Source organism: Lytechinus pictus, chromosome 6 (assembly GCF_037042905.1).
Source record: "Lytechinus pictus isolate F3 Inbred chromosome 6, Lp3.0, whole genome shotgun sequence".
Lineage (NCBI taxonomy): Eukaryota > Metazoa > Echinodermata > Echinoidea > Temnopleuroida > Toxopneustidae > Lytechinus > Lytechinus pictus.
This window is the reverse complement of record NC_087250.1, coordinates 26,790,163-26,806,074: the sequence shown is the minus strand read 5'-3', so window position 1 is coordinate 26,806,074 and position 15,912 is coordinate 26,790,163. Positions and strand designations below refer to the sequence as shown.

Here is a 15,912-nt window from a genome sequence, read left to right as displayed (position 1 = left end):
TGAATAATGCTTATCACCATCATTATTTGTTCTTTATAATATTTTCTTACATTCTGTGCTAAAAAAATCAAAGACATTGCTTGTAAACTTTTCAAAATCGAAAGGAAAAACTCATGAGTCCGGACGCCCAACCCGTCAGGAAACACAACCAGTCACAGCGTATATCGGCCTACTGAGCCAGCCCCACTGCCGGCCACGGTTGCCAGTCCCATACCGTATCTTTACTGTCATGTTTATGCCTTGGAACTATTAAAAATTAGTAAAAAAGCATGTTAAAATTCAAAATTATTGCAAATCGATCACATAGAAATGAAGCACATAAAATTCTCGTTAAAAACGATCATTTTGTTTTTCTTAATAACAATTGTAATTACCTGAAATTTGCTGTCGAAAAATCTCCCCCATTGACTTCGGTGAGTTTGGAACTATTCAAAAGCTCCATGAGCAAATGACGGCAACTTCCGGTGTCGCAACCTTGTTTATATAGGGCCTTGGAAAATCACAGAGATACGATCTTACGTATAAGCTCCCACGTACGTGCATAGCGCCAACTTAATGTGTTCCGCCATCTTGCTTGTTGGTTGCCGATAAAATGCGCATTTTCAGATTTTTTAACGCTCAGTTATTACCCATGACTGAAACATTGACCAATCAAAAACTAAGATTCTACAAGAAATATGAATATTCATATACGAAAGTATAAACATAGATAATTCAGTTTTATGTGAAATTTAAACCCAATACTTCAAAATATGGTTAGTTTTATGTCTCTAAAATGACCCTTAAAACCAGAATTTTATTAGTAAAAAATAAAGGTTTTCCCAAGTTGCCATGGTAACGCGGTCTGAGATATAAAAGCTTAGCAAACACTTCATTTCAGTGATCGAGGATGTATTTGTTTACGGTATACGTCTACATAAATTATAACATTTTTTTCCAGACCATGGATGAACTTTCAAAAAGAGACATTTTAGGCAAGTTTTTACGATTTCCGGCAATTTTCTGACACAGGCACATTGAAGAGGTAATTTTTACAGAATTAGAAGAAGACATCATGGATTTTCCTAATTATCACGACGGATATGCAACTTACTTGTAAACAAATCAAACAAAGTCTATGATACATTTTCGATAATGCAAAAAGAGACATTCAAGTCTCTGATTGAGAGCCGCAGATTGAACATTCGCACGGCGCAATGGTAGCGTTTTCGCCGAATTCGTCGGGGCGAAAACTCCAAGAGAGCCGTACCACTCACCAGTCCCGAACGCTGCGCTGTATGTTTGATGATTTATCTGGTGCCATTTCGTGCTTATAAATTTGTTTTTTCTACAATGCCACTATCTCATTAAAATTGTTTGTCATGATAACATTGGAAATATTATCGTTTAATGGCCCAAAGGATCGACTGTAATAAAAGATACTTTGAAATATTGTCAGAGAGTGATTAGTTAGGTGATGTTTATGGTCAGAATTTAGTCCTGGCTTCGGGTGAACTTACGCGAACGCGGTCACTTGCTCACGGGGCGAGTCGGCCTGGCCCTTTGGTGGAAGGCCGTTAGGCAACGTGCAGTGCAGCTAGAGCAGAGTTGGGGAGTTATACTAGGTATAAAAATACTTTGAAATAAGTAATCTGCAAATATTTTTGTCTTATCCCTTTGGATTACTTAGATAAGAAATTCAAATTCTCAAAGTTTAAATCACATTTTAGACAGTGACAACAAAGAGTGGTGCTGTATGGGGGGGGGGTGGGGTCTTGCATGCCCCCAATTCACGAACAAGAAAAAAAAGGAAAAGGTAAGAGAATCTTGCGAAATTGTTCAATTGGATTTTTGTAACCAAAAGTCAAAATTATGCTTATGTCGCTTGCTTGCAACTATATATTATAAATTTTGCCTGATACGCCATATCGTAGTACCCTCAATTATTTTCACTTGTTACGCCACTGACATGACTGATATAACATCTACTAGTTTATGATAACATTATTTGGTTGCGGGATCAAAGCATCAGCTATATAGCTAAACATTTATACTTTATGCCTGTTCAACTTCCAATACAGGTTTATAGGCCTGTATTTATGAGATGTTAAGATCTATATGGGTGCCTTTATTATTTTCATTTTCAATTAAAACAATTATTAATTGTGTATTAATTTAGTATTAACCTCGATGATACATTTTATTGTATTAAATCGTACAATTTCTGTTGTATTAAGCCCCTTATTAAGCCCTTTTAAAAACATGCTCAGTAGCAGACCCCCCCATATATAAAGACAATAGAAGTGTATATAGAATTAATTGAACCCCCCCCCCCCCTTATTGAGGACAAAATGAAAAAAAAATACTCAAAATAATCGACCGCCCCCCCCCCCCCCTTTGACGAGGCAGCTGTCGGTGGCCTGATGTCTTCATTGACTTCTTTTTGCTTGTAAAAATAATATTAAAGAAATAGGGGCTACTCTAAGTGTCTCCCCTGTGAAAATTGATTTGGATCTGCAAGTGCATGAGGCTGCGCCCCCTCCAACGTCATAGCTACCCCATATCTTTAGGTTCTAGCTCTCATATTTTTCAGCTCCCTGGTTTTTTGGAAGAAAAAAAAACGAGGCGAAAGAAAAGAGTGAAATAAATGAAATACGATTAATCAAAATTTGAGTTGTTTGAAAGAATTATACTTATCAGAGAAACTAAATTAAATTCTACAACCATGAAGAATAACAGCAATCTTGATAAATTCTGTTTTTTTTTTCAAAATCAGAACCAATCAACCTTTTTCTGATTATTCTGTCACTTTCCATATTTTGGAGAAAAAAATAAAAGTGTTCATCGACGCCCTGTACTGCATGATGAAACTGTATCCCCACTCGGCCCTCGTAACCCCCCCCCCCCTCTCTCCCTCTCCCCCTCCCCCTCCCCCACCACAATGCCCCTTGCTCATTTCTCTTATCTCACCTTGACCTTAATTAATTAATCTTAACTATTTGGCGGTACAGTCAAACGTGACTGGTCGCCATCATAGTTTCATCCCCAACAAACAAGGAACAAACAATAACAATTCTGTTTTTCGACCCAACATCATTCCTTTCAATACGCGTAAGGCTATACGTGGGCATGCACAAACAACGTGGGTTAACAAAAACTGACCCGCGTTTGGACTAAAATTGTGATTAAAATAAAAATGTTATAAATATGAAAAAAATATGTGTATAATGAAGGATATCTGATAAACGGAAAAACATCAATCGCTAATTCATAAAAATGCTGGAAAAGATATGACAGAGGTTTTTAACAACGGTAATCAAGGGGAATTAGTGTATGGGTGAATGGCGTTCGAGCTTTAGCCGAGCGTTAGCCGGAGAGGGCGCGGGCCAAATCTGCCTGAATCTGGCAATATGGCGTCGTCCATTAAGCTGACGTTAGCCAGCGGCGACTGCACGTACGTGCTCCCGAAGGGAGCTAGAGAGGGAACTCTTTCCGCGCGTTTTTATTTCCCATAGGTTTTGTACATAGCCAACATGGCTGCCGGCGGACAATTTGAAGGATGATTTTGGAGGGTCAATGTTTTATTCATGAGAATGACGTCAAAATACGCATAATGCACTTGTATGATTGGATTAAACGCTAATGTTTTATTCATGTACTCATGCATTAAACATTTTTTTCCGTCCCACAATTCCCTACGATATCTGTGCGAAGTGTCGTTCTTTTGGACTCTGCGAATTTGAAGTTTCTGAAACGAAATAGCTAGACTAATTATCTGTTTATAGAATTGATGTTCGAAATCATGGTTTCTGAGTGAACTTCATTGGAGCGGAAAATCTTGGAGGGAACATCAATACTATTCTAATGACATTCCATAGGAATAAAAGTAAGTTACGCTCATTTTCATGTTTTGATCTCACTTGCAAATTGTAATGTGTTTGCCGGGGTTCGGGGCTCATCCTGTATTACGCACTATGTAAACCTCAATTTCAATATTTCTTTTGCCTGACTTCCAAATAAGTGTGATCGATCATTGAGTTTCTAGGACTAGGGGTCTATATAGTTTGTCGTAGATCTAGACATTCATCGGAATGCTTCATGTAGGTCCAAAGTAAACCTTTATTTCAGTTTTATTGTGATTAGACAATTATCAGGGGTAGATGTGGACTTGTTTCCGACCTCCTGTTTTTTAGTAACGACAAACTGTCGATTTTAGGCCTATTCAAATTTAGGTCAATGTAGGGATATGGTCAGAGCGGGATCCGGCCTTTGATATCGCCGGTGCTAGCCGAGCGAGATTGTCGATGTAGTCATGGGGTATGAAAATAGCGGGGACGGACTAGGCCCAAACTTCAAGCTTGAAAGTTGAAGTTTAGGCCTAGTCCGTCCCCTCTATTTCATCTTCATATGAATAAGTATAATTCTCAGCAGTTTCTTTTATTCAGGAACGCTTTACTTCAGAATAATCAGTGTTGAAATACGATTGACTTAGCATTAATGTCTGTTATGTTAAGTGTTACTTGTCTTAGTCTTAGATTTGAATGAAATGGCGTAGCCTACCCTAGACCTAAATCAAGTCTATTTGAACAGGATACCCTGGGTCCGGCCTGGGGTGGTAATTTGAAAACGTTCTTAGTGTTTACTTCATTCAAATGTGACGTGATTCTTAAGTTATACAGGCCCAGCATAGACCAGATTCAGCTATTACAGCTGTAGAAATATGTGGTTGGAATCATTTTACTTTTATAAACAGAGTGAGGTAGGCCTATGCCTCTATGTGATAGAGAATGAAGTTTCGGGTCCAGATAACTTTTTTGTTCTAGTTTGGAATATTCATTCATAGACCTGGGATATGGGCAGCTAGAAATTTCAAAAACATTGTTTAAGAAGAGTAATTTTATTATCTCTAAAACTCTCAAATTTAAATTGTCAATTGCAGATCCAGTGGGACCAAGTTCTTAGCAGTTCACACCTAGTCAGAAGTACAAAATTGAGAACCATGCCGATCAGCAAGTGTTAGTTACAATCTAATGAGGAACAGGATATCTGAATGGAAAAATTGCAAGGTATGCTTACTGTTTTGATAATATACAGGCTGTATCTAAGCTCATCACCCCCCCCCCCAAAAAAAAAAAAAATGAATATTTCCCCTTTTTTGGGAGGGGGTGGGCTATGGCCAATTGTGCTGAAACATGATGCGATATCATGTAATGTTAAAGTTCCATTGTGAGTTAATATTTGTTTGAATTCAGATTCACCAGTATTTCCATTTCTAACACTGCATACTAATTATCCATATCTCCTGTCTATACATGCATTTGCATAAAAAACCCAAGATATTAACAGTTATCACAAAATTCTGATAAATATTTGAATTAATTTTCACTCTTTATTTTCAAAACATACTGTAGATAGTTATATTGATATATGAATTTATCTGGATGTGGGACGAAAGTGACTGCATGTGCTAAACTTGTTTTATCACTGAAGATATAAAATAGAGTTTACATCTTTTTTTTACTAAACTGGACTAGATGAGTAAAAATAATTTACAGCTTATTATGTTCTTTTCTCTTTTTTACCATGCAGGTTTCCCACTTCCTAAGCTGTTTAAGTACTGGTATCACAACATAAGTGCCAAGAAGAGATATGAAACGGTCTCAAAATTTTTGCTGGTGCCCCCCCGATGCCGTGACCCACGGTACGCCACTGCAAGTCTTCATAAATTATGTAGGGTTATTAAGTTGCATTTATTGTTATCTTCATTTAAAAAAAATGTGAAATGGGCTAACACTGCAATAATATATAAATAGACTATATTTCAAAAATAGATTGAATTCTAAGCACAGTGACAGTAGACAAATCAAATTTTGTTAATGATTCGCTAATGTATTGATTGGGGAAGGCACTCTTTAGGATTCTGGCATTGTGTCCCACCCCCCCCCCCCTTATGAGGAGTGCTCTCACATCAGAAGACTATTTCTTGTCAGCAAATTTGAAAGGAATTTACCAATTTTTTTGAGTGATAAACTTTTGTGGAAGAAAATAAACGAATATCAAAGGTTTTTATGCTCTTTTATGGAATATTAACTATAGGCTCATCGAGATCCTTTGAATGAAATTTTAACAAACATTGTACAATGTAGAAAAATGTACTTAATCCTATTTTTGTACATTCATATACCCACCCCATACTACCCTTACCCAGTAACAGCCCTTTTTAGCTATGCATTGCCTTCATTTTTTTAAATACAATTTAATGCTTGGTAGATGCTAATTATTATTTTTATGTTAATGTCAATGTTTTAGAAAATGGATTCCTTAATAAACATGTTAATTTTGAATTGAATTTTTTGATCTTGGTAATTTTCATTTATCAATTAATTGTGATGATGTATTGCTTCTGAGCTGTTATGCACAAATGGCACAAGATGTTGCATTGTACTGAAATGTGATGATACCACTGTTACATGAGATCAAACAGCAGTCAATTAAAATATTATTCAAGAAAAATAAGGATAAGAGTGGGAAAGAAAGTAAAATGACAGGAGATTATTTGCTTGTATGCATATAGTTATGTCAGTTTCTGAGAGAGAGACAGACAGAAAGAGAGAGAGATGGGGGGGGGGGTGAAAGTTCAGTTTGTTTTGAAAGAAGCAATCATAAGACCTTACTGTTCATGACGGGGGGGGGGCAAATTATTTCTCCAAATTTTTTAAACCTGCATATAAAATGTATTTTTTCTTTCCAAATGAAAATTACACCAGATTCATTTTCAGTTGAAAATAAAAAAGAAATAGCCTACGATCGGTTTGCTCTCTTGCCTATTTAATTTTGAGAACCCCCTCCCCCCTAAAATATGGTATATACCTAGGTCATGATTATTGATGTTTGACATAGAAGTCGCCATTTAAAATTAAGTGCTCCGAGGACTGCTATTCATAATAGGACTTATATTGGAGACTACAATTATGGAAAAGAATTTGATTTGTTATTATCTTTGTTTATATTATGAAAAGAGGTTCATTTCGTTTTCTGCAATAAAAAGAAAAAAGGGCTCCAGAAACTTAAAGAGATGTCATCGTATATGGCAACATTTTCTTTGGGAACCTCCTCTGTAATATTTTTTAGCAAAGATCCTGGCCGTTTGCAGCTAAAACAAAGCAAAGATGCAGTAATAATCGTAACAAGCAATAACAAATAGATCATTAAAATAGATGAATAATAAAACTCTGAGGAGGAAAAAAACGAATGATCTGACATGATGTAATCACTGACAGACACCATAAACGATTATTAATCAGGTCGCGCATTATGCTAATTAGTGACAAAATACTAATTTACATATTTTTACGCTATGCGCGAAGGACGTTCCGTGACCACGCCTTCATTTCGCTGGTGTACCAAAACAGTGGCGGTGTCCATAGGCTTGTATACGAAAAATGGGAGCAGTGTGCACTTTTGACCCTCCAAAATTTTCTTCAATTCTGACCGGATGCAGAAGCGGAGTTTCACCCCCCTGTGGAAAATCCCGCTGAGCGCCAACATTCGTTGAGATGATCCCACGTAATTTACTGTAGGGGCGCGTAACGTGCGCATCCATTTTGTCTTATGACGTCATCCACAAAGTAGGTCGAATCGTCGCGAACCGAGGAAGAATGTAAACAAAAGTTGCCACATGTTTGCCAAACTACCAATCAAAAATGACTAAAACATGACGTGAAACAAAAACATACCCCTGAAATACGTATTCATATTATTATTTCGAGGGTAGCAATCATTACCAATCGTATCTATTTTTTGAATTATACCTTTATGATAAAATACCTTATTTTGCCAAAAAATTGTTAAATAAAATTTCAATTTTTAAACCTTCCCAAAATATGCGTTTTAGGAAAAACTATAATTTTTACTATTTTTAGCTTTTGCATAATAGGGAACGAGGACATATACTTCTCATTCTTCTCATTTTTGACCATCCTACAGTTTTTTGATCAACTACCCAGGTCAAAAAACCAGTTAAGGACCAGTTCATCCAACTGGCACTGGTACCAGTTGATTCCAGTTAGCGAACTGGATTCAATATGGAAATTGGAATACTGGAATCAACTGGATTCCAGTTGATTCCAATACTGGAATCAACTGGAATCCAGTTGACAAATTGTAACTGGTACCAGTTGGAAATACCAGTTGGCAACTGGTCCTAACTGGTACCAGTTAGCAACTGGTACCAGTTGACAACTGGTCCTAACTGGTACCAGTTAGGACCAGTTGGAAACATGAGTTGTCAACTGGTGCCAGTTAAAACCAGTTGGAAACACCAATTGTAAACTGGTGCCAGTTAGGACCAGTTGGAAACATGAGTTGTCAACTGGTGCCAGTTAAAACCAGTTGGAAACACAAATTGTCAACTGGTGCCAGTTAGGACCAGTTGGAAACATGAGGTGTCAACTGGTGCCAGTTAAAACCAGTTGGAAACACCAATTGTCAACTGGTGCCAGTTAGGACCAGTTGGAAACATGAGTTGTCAACTGGTGCCAGTTAAAACCAGTTGGAAACACCAGTTGTCAACTGGTGCCAGTTAGAACAAGTTGAAAGCACCAGTTAGGACCAGTTGGAAACATAAATTGTCAAGTGGTACCAGTTAGAAACACCCTGCAATGTATAGCATAAACAAAAATGAATCATGTGGATATGTACATTCCCGATCTTTTACTCTTCTCATATAATCACTCCTTCGTTTTCCTTGCGCACACACACATTAGAATATTGGTACCAACACCCCCCCCCCCCCCCCTCTCAGGCGGTTATTTCAATTATAAATTATCTTCAATTATCTTTACATTGAATGTCCACTCCTGTTATAACAATGTGCATGGACAAGTGAAATAATTATCCTTGCACATAGGACTGATGAAATGAATCAAGGTAAATTTGTAGCATTGTATTGAAACCTTGTTAATTTCCACATGCACAATATAACAGGATTGGACTGTAAACTTGCTCTGGTAAATCAATCCCTCAGTCTCTTGAAATCTGTACCAAAAAACATCAGAGAATGACAAAAGTCACAAAAAACATCTATATGGTATTTAAACTAGGAATTTAATGAAAGAAAATTATGTTACAAACTGTAACATGCTGTGTATAATTCTTGTATTATGTGTCAACAAAGATCATTAACTTACACAGTAAATATGTAGTCAATCCAATTTTTACATGCTAGCTTGGAGACAAAATTTGAATATAATGCATCTAAGCATTTACCTTCAATAAATAATATGTACTATTTTTAAAGGAATGATAAAGGAGTCTTTTTTTAATTATTATTTATTGAGATCTTGGGGCCCTCACTGGCTCTGAAGAGGAAACGTGAAACAGGTACCTTCCTTTCCTGTAGTGGCACTTGATCTTTGCTGGTAGATGCGATGTATCTGAAGATTAGAAAAAAAAACCAATGGAATGAAAAATAATAAGTACAGTGAATACCGTAATACAAAATTTCAGTGGTGTAAAATTATATCTGCACATAAAGAAAATACATGGGATAGTGAAACTTCTCTAAGTTCCATATTTCAATGATTCAATTATAAATGATAGACAGCACATCATCATTTTTATTACAACATGTATAGTAAGTTCACATGGTCTTGGGAATACTTCTGAAATTGACATCGCAGAGATGAAATTGCCTCGACCTTATACCTATACATTTATTTTAATAATAAAGACTTAGACTATGTATGTTTGCATATATGTATCTAGGAGTCTATGTTGCACATTATCTGCTAACATCTGATGGGTATTTCATGATCGTCAGTGCCGACTATTTCAGTGAAATCATTGCTTTTGATTGGCTGAGAAGCACTGGCCTCTGACTGTTACTATGGTAACTGTCGGAAAAAGACAACTTGTTAATGCTGACAACTTTCAAAAAGCAGTTCCCAGAACATGTTTAAAAACGCAAGACAAAGCAAAAAAAAAAAAAAATGAAATACAAAATTTTATCCGAGGATTAAAGGGATGGTCCGGGCCGAAAATATTTACATCTAAATAATACTTGAGTAAAATTCACAGAGCAAAATGATGAAAATTTCATCAAAATAGGATAACAAGAAGTTATTGAATTTTAAAGTTTATCAATATTTTGTGAAAACAGTTGTATGCACTTCGTCATGAATAATCATTAGGTGGGCTGATGTCACATCTCCACTTTCCTTTTTTTATGTTACTAGATGAAATCATAAATGTTTGATTTTTTCATACATGTGTAAATGATGCGTCTCCATTGTAATGAAATAAGTTGCGTCAATAACTAATGCACCTAATCAGTTGTCAATCCAATTGTCAATAGTTCTTGGTTAAAAATATCTTAATAAACCTAATCTCATATAATAAAATACAAAAGGGCAATTGGGATATGACATCATCAGCCAACCTAATGAATATTCATAAAGACATGCCTAGAACTATTTCACCGGAATAATGCAAATCTTTAAAATTCAAAACCTTAATTAGTTATCAAATTTTGATCAAGTTTTCAGCATTTTGCTCTGTGAATTTTACTCTATTTATTGAGATATGTTTCCAGCCTGGACCATCCCTTTAATTCTACTTCTACGGTACCCCCACACATACTGGTAAGTCAGAGGTAAAAAACAACGAGAACCAATTTAATTTCAAAGATAAAAAAATACTTCAGCCTCCAGATTTAAGAAAAATTCAGGAAATGTTATTTTAGTTCAGACTAATTGTGCACGTTTCATTTCTGAGGTCAATCTGAAATTATACTTCCAGTTCCAAATTCACGCCATTTGGTTATGCAAAAGCATGAATTAAAATTGATGGGCATGGGCCCATGTCACTGGCTAGCCTAGAGGACTCCATGAAGATAATTTAATCATTTTACATCCTATAAGGTTGCTCGTACAACTGTGTAAACAAAGATAGATTTCCCTCGGAAATCCACCTTTCCCATAATGATTTTTGGGCAAACATTAAATTTTTACATTTTGTAAGCCTTGATACTCTAAATGTGTACAAAGGCTTTAAAAAAATTTTATTGTAAAATGTACAAATTGGAAATTTTCTTACAAAAAGGATCACTTGCTTGCAGATCTTGTCCTCACTGCCTCTGAAGAGTTCACGTGCGACAGGTACATTCCTTTCCTCTACTGGCACACATTCTTTGCTGGTAGATGCGATGTATCTGAAGAATTTTTTTCAAAAACAATGGAGAGAAAAATAATCAGTACAGTGAACAGCGAATAACAAATACGTATATATTACAGTGAATAGCAATACATGTCTACACCTAAGGCGGGCAAGGGTTACTACAGAGTGTTGTAAAATTCCATTTGCACTTTAAGAAAAATACATGGGATTGTGAATCAATTTTTACATTGTATTTTCATCACGGAGCCTAGACAAGCCTCCTATAAGGTTGCTCGTACAACTGTGTAAACAAAGATAGATTTGATTTTTCCTCGGAAATCCACCTTTCCCATAATGATTTTTGGGCAAACATTTAATTTTTACATTTTGTAAGCCTTGATACTCTAAATGTGTACAAAGGCTTTAAAAAAATTAATTGTGAAATGTACTAATTGGAAATTTTCTTACAAAAAGGATCACTTGCTTGCAGATCTTGTTGTCCTCACTGCCTCTGAAGAGTTCACGTGCGACAGGTACATTCCTTCCCTGTACTGGCACACGTTCTTTGCTGGTAGATGCGATGTATCTGAATAATTTTTTTAATACAATGGAGAGAAAAATAATCAGTACAGTGAACAGTGAATAAAAATGCGTCTATATTACAGTGAATAGCAATACATGTCTACACCTAAGGCGGGCAAGGGTTACTACAGAGTGTTGTAAAATTCCATTTGCACATTAAGAAAAATACATGGGATTGTGAATCAATGATTCAACTATAATGATAAACAGCACATCATCATATTTATTTAAACAAGTGGAATGCCTCTGGCCGTCTCACCTGCATCACGCGATTCAATATAGCAGCAGTGCTGATTTTGAAAACTACTATAACTCGCACAAGATGTTCAGTGATACTTGGTTACTCTTATTTCCACGTTTTATGAACTAGACCAATACACTTATAGAGATATGATGGCAATTCAACAAATACCCCCAACGTGGCCAAAGTTCTTTGACCTTACATGACCTTTGACCTTGATCATGTGACCTGAAACTCGCACAGGATGTTCAGTAATACTTGATTACTATTATGTCCAAGTTTTATGAACTAGACCAACACACTTTCAAATTTATGGCTGTAATTCAACAAATACCCCAATTTGGCCAAAGTTCATTGACCCTAAATGACCTTTGACCTTGATCATGTGACCTGAAACTTGCACAGGATGTTCAGTAATACTTGATTACTATTATGTCCAAGTTTCATGAATCAGATCCATAAACTTTCAAAGTTATGATGGTAATTCAACAGATACCCCCAATTCGGCCAAAGTTCATTGACCCTAAATGACCTTTGACCTTGGTCATGTGATGTGAAACTCAAGCAGGATGTTCAGTGATACTTGATTAACCTTATGTATAAGTTTCATGAACTAGGTCCATATATTTTCTAAGTTATGATGAAATTTCAAAAACTTAACCTTAGGTTAAGATTTTGATGTTGATTCCCCCAACATGGTCTAAGTTCATTGACCCTAAATGACCTTTGACCTTGGTCATGTGACATGAAACTCAGGCAGGATGTTCAGTAATACTTGATTAACCTTATGGCCAAGTTTCATGAACTAGGTCCATATACTTTCTAAGTTATGCTGTCATTTCAAAAACTTAACCTCAGGTTAAGATTTGGTGTTGACGCCGCCGCCGCCGTCGCCGTCGGAAAAGCGGCGCCTATAGTCTCACTCTGCTATGCAGGTGAGACAAAAATGAGTAAGTTCACTTGGTCTTGGGAATACTTCTGAAATCGATGTCGCAGAGATCAGTCCTTCATGTTTATAATTCCATGGAGCTCAATAAATGGCTCTCCTTATGCCTCCGAATTTGCTTTCCTAGACACACTCAATTTTATAAAATGCTCAATTGTTGTAGATTGTTATTAAAATTGTAAATGCAACAGCTGTGTAGCTATTAATTAATCTGTGGTGAAACTAGGCTTGGGTCATGTACAAAAATATCGCGCTCCTCAAAAAAAAATTATAAGTAGGGTGTCCGAACTCATATTAGGCCTAAAAAAAGTGCTAGAATTTCATATTTTACATCTTTAAAACCATTAAATCACCATCTCTTTTCCATAATTCTCATAATAGAAGATACACAAAGACCCCAAAAGAAAACTTGACATCTGAATTACCTAACTTACAGCCTCCTCATATGGAGGGCAGCAACGAAGTATTCGGATCTCCACTCCTGAGTCCTGGCGGTTCTGAGCTGGGCCTTCTTCTGGAAACTACCGGTACCCCAGGTCATGTTCACTGACTTCATCTCCTCCTCGAGGCTCAGTATGACTCCAGGTGGTTTTGGGTCTCCCTCTCTCCTGAAATACACAGTCAAAAAGTGATAAACAGCTATTCATGAAAAAATCAGACTCTTAAAATGGTGGAAAAAATAATGAATTTCGATTTTCGGCATTTCAAAATCTCATCAAAATCCTCAAATCGTGTGTAAAGTGATTGGTGCGCAGACACGAGGCGCTGGCCACTATCAAAGTATCATAATGTTAAATCTGAAATTGAAAATCATAACTGGCTGAGTCTCACTCTCAGATTTTTTCCAAGACCAAGAAAATCAGTTTCACATTCGATCACATATCTCTCTCATTTACTTATAACAATATATGGAACAATATCAACTGAAATATTTTGTGAAATAAAAAGAAATTCATGTTAAATCTTAACACAAATCGTAAGGTCAATATGATGTATGTGCGCAGACTTGCACCGGCATGGCAGCCACACATCCACGCCCGGCTAGTCGCGGCCGGCAGGCAGCGCTGAGGGGCAGTAACAGGATGTCCTGACGAACTCTAACGTTACAGCTAGCCCCGCAGCTAGCTGCTGCGAGCCGCGCCATTTAACAAACTACGAAAAGAAAATCATAGAAAATTGTTAACTTACCTGTAGAGCCTACTGCGAATGTCTTAGCTTTCAAGTCATTGTCCAAATCTGGTCCGTGTGATTTCAGTGGTTGAATTATTATTAAAACGGCCTTCTTTACCCTTCTTTATCGCACTAGCACTCGATAAAAGTGCGGTGCAAATTAACGGCGCGGCGAAGATGGCTCTTTCAAATTCAAATTAGATTGGCGGTTTGCGTTTACGTTTAATTTTGGCGGCGCTGGTTAATTTGCATAATTTATCGACGATAGCGATCAGTGGCACTCAGTGCGCATGCGCAGGCCCGCCCGCGCCCGGTGATTGAATAACGAAGGGGGGGGGGGGGGTCTAAAGCAAGAAAGAAGTTTTAAAATAGAAATACGAACTTCTTAACATACAAATTTCTTCTTGTTTGGTTTTGGTTGGCAACCAGTCAAGAAATGACGATTTTTGCCTCTGCTTTTGGAGCTTTTTTTTTTCTTTGAAAGTTTAAGAATGAATTAGCTTAATATTTGTTCTTTATTTCTATTTTATTTATTTTCTTTTTATTTGAAAGATAAAGATAGCCTTGCTTAACATGGCAAGGTTGTAAACTAGCAATAAATATGCGCGTTATAAATAGAAAAAAATAGCTATTATATTCACCTTCAAAAATATTTTTAAAATATCAGTGAGTTAAAAAAAGAAAAATACAATAATTTTTATGTGATTTGTAAAAATAGTGTAAAATATTCCTCTTTAACTTAAATTAGAAAAAAGGGATTAAATAGGAAGAAATTTTTTTCTCGCAACAAATATCTAGGATAACAATTTTTTTAATGTAAACTAGAAAATTTCACTGAGAATAACATGTTTCGATTTAAGTTATATGGTAATATCGAACCACATACTTTAATGAAACTTTTCAAGGTGGAAATATTAAAATTAACATAAAGAATAATTAAGTTAGTTATTATGTAGATATTTTTTTCCTCTTATCCTCAATCGAGCTGTGTATAGGATGGATAAATGCATGGCATTTATTGTGGTAAAAGGCTGAATTACATGAATTTGTACAGAGCAAAATTTCAGTAAACAAATAAGCAACAAAAAAATAACAAAGTATACTAATGTATAATATTGGAAAGGGGATACAAAAAGAAAAGTATACAGGGGGGGGGGGAGTAATGTCAAAAGCAGGAACGGGCAAAGGTTGGGAGTAGGCTAAATGTATATACCTTTAACATAATGAACATTTTCACATAAATATATATTTAACCAATGTTGAATGAATAACAATACATGTAGATTAAAGAGTGGATTGTATGAAATAATACTTGCTTTTTTTAAAGAAAAGTAACGCTTTGTTGATGGTAACAATAATAATAGTTATAGGAAACACATTCATGAATGATAATCATAAAGAATTATCTCAAAAGGAATTAAAAACAAAGATAAGAGGACTTTGAAGTAATATGATCTGTACAAAAAATATAAATATTAATGTAAAGTGGGTTACAGCTATATTGAGCCAGTGACTTGTCGGATAAGAAATTTGAATGATTACTGCAGATATCAACAATTACAAAAATATTTCAAAAGTCAGTTTAAGAGAAGCGACAAATAAAACAACAAAGGTATGAAAACATAGTTCTTATATAATATATATATATATATATATATATATATATATATATATATAAACTCTGTTGGAAATAAGTACAATGCATTACCACTATGCCTCTAATATACATATATATATATGTATATATTATATATGTATATACAGGTTCTTACTAAAATCAACTGGTAAGTCCTATTGGTTCTAACTGGTATCATTTGGTTTGATATTCCAGTATGGTTAA

The 15,912-nt window shown here is 35.8% G+C and overlaps 2 long non-coding RNA genes across 3 annotated transcripts; one reads left to right on the top strand and one right to left on the bottom strand.

The window, feature by feature from the left end:
• The first annotated feature begins 634 nt into the window (after positions 1-634).
• On the top strand, positions 635-11,188 carry LOC135154578 (uncharacterized). Its single transcript, XR_010293972.1, has 3 exons — positions 635-3,865; positions 4,919-5,045; positions 5,569-11,188. It is a non-coding gene; the product is annotated as an uncharacterized LOC135154578 (long non-coding RNA).
• LOC135154577 (uncharacterized) lies at positions 9,062-14,290 on the bottom strand. Of its 2 annotated transcripts, XR_010293971.1 has the most exons (5): positions 14,091-14,274; positions 13,328-13,510; positions 11,602-11,719; positions 11,074-11,188; positions 9,062-9,413 (listed from the first exon to the last, which is right to left on the bottom strand). It is a non-coding gene; the product is annotated as an uncharacterized LOC135154577 (long non-coding RNA). The 2 variants fall into 2 exon arrangements; XR_010293970.1 differs by having other exon boundaries at positions 11,602-13,510; positions 14,091-14,290.
• Between the last annotated feature and the right edge of the window lie 1,622 nt (positions 14,291-15,912).